Here is a 1,930-nt window from a genome sequence, read left to right as displayed (position 1 = left end):
TTTAAGTCTCTGCCTCTGATTGACAGCAGCTGTTTTCGATGAATTCGAACTCGCTGCCGGCCAGGAAAGCCCAGAATCCAGGTAGGTAATTTTATGTGTCATTCATGATCTCCGCTGATATTTGAGGGGTTAAGGGCTGCCCCAGAGAGGAAGGGGGTCAAGCTATTCTCAAAACCACCCGTAAAGGCCAAAGTATAATTAATTGAAAGTGACCAAGGAGAGATTCAACTTAGAAATAAGGAGGAGTTTTCTGGTAGTGAGAATGCACAACCCATGGAACAGACGTTGCCTTCGGAAGTTGTGTCAGCTTCATCCCTGGAGGTTTTCAAAGAGACTGGACTGACATCTGTAGGGTCTCCTGCTATGGCAGGAGGTCAGAATAGATGACCTCCAAGATCCCTTCTAACTCTGTTAATCGGATATGGACATCCATCTTAAGATTGTGACTGCAAGGGGGAGAAAGGGAACTAGAAAATTAGAAAATTTTCATTAAAATAATAATGAAGAAGTTGTATTTTAGAAGGTTCAGACGGGAGATGTAATTCCCAAGCAAGCTTGGATGCCTTAATATAGAAAATTCCTACCTGACTTTTTCAAATGTTAAGGGTCTTTTTAAAAAAGATTATTATTATTATTATTATTAATAATAATATTTTTTTATTAATAATTATTATTTATTATGATTATGATTATGTCAGTACAACACAGCAAACGAGATCACTATGCTGGATTTCGTATTTCATCACCAGTCGGGCGCTTCCCAAGCACCTAGGATTGCGTGATGTAGCGGCGAATTATGTTTGCCGATCCCAGTAAAGCAGCCTTTTGCAATTGACAGATGGAGAGTTTATCAATTCCGATGGTTTTCAAATGTCCGCTGAGATCCTTTGGCACTGCGCCCAGCGTGGCAAGGACCACTGGGACCACTTTCACGGGCTTATGCCAGAGTCGTTGCAGCTTGATTTTTAGATCTTCGTATTTCACTAATTTCTCTAGCTGCTTCTCCTCAATTCTGCTGTCTCCTGGGATTGCGATGTCGATGATCCATACTTTCTTTTTCTCCACGATCACAATGTCTGGTGTGTTATGCTTCAGAATTCGGTCAGTCTGAAGTCGGAAGTCCCACAGTAGTTTTGCTGGCTCATTTTCGACCACTTTTTTGGGCTTATGATCCCACCAGTTCTTTGCCACTGGTCAATGGTAGTTCCGGCACAAGTTCCAGTGGATCATCTGTGCCACAGCATCATGTCTATGCTTGTAGTCAGTCTGTGCGATCTTTTTGCAGCAGCTGAGTATGTGATTGATTGTTTCATCTGTTTCTTTACAGACTCTATTATTATTATTATTATTATTATTATTATTATTATTATTATAATAATAATATTATTATTATTATTATTATTTTATTATTATTATATTATTATTATTATATTATCATTATTATTAGACTTGTATGCCGCCCTTCTCCGAGAACAGTGAAATGAAAGGAAGGTTGACATTCCAATAAGCTCACCCACCCAAAATATATTAAAAAAAGACTTACTTGGGGCCAATATTTGAGAGGAAAGGAATGCTGAATACTTGCCAAGATTCAAAACAACAACAAAAAACTTTGAATAAAAGAAATAGGAACATCGCTTTCAGATATACGAGGGTTTTTAAAACTGGGGGGGGGGGGGGAAGAATTTTGCAAAAAAAATAACCACAAAGTCCTTGATTTATGACAATTGTTCTGGAATTTCCGTTGTTAAATGAATCATCACAAGACTGGCTGATTTTTACCCCCTTTTTTGCTGCTGCTGCTGAAGAAGAAATGGTGGTAAGTCGAGATCAGATTCCAAACAGGTCTGCAAAACACCAACATCGCGGAAAGATGCATTCTTAAGCATTCAGATTTATTTACACACACAAAATAAAACAATAATGCAGA

The sequence above is a fragment of the Erythrolamprus reginae genome, chromosome 13 (assembly GCF_031021105.1).
Source record: "Erythrolamprus reginae isolate rEryReg1 chromosome 13, rEryReg1.hap1, whole genome shotgun sequence".
Classification (NCBI taxonomy): Eukaryota; Metazoa; Chordata; class Lepidosauria; order Squamata; family Dipsadidae; genus Erythrolamprus; species Erythrolamprus reginae.
This window is presented reverse-complemented; position numbering follows the sequence as displayed.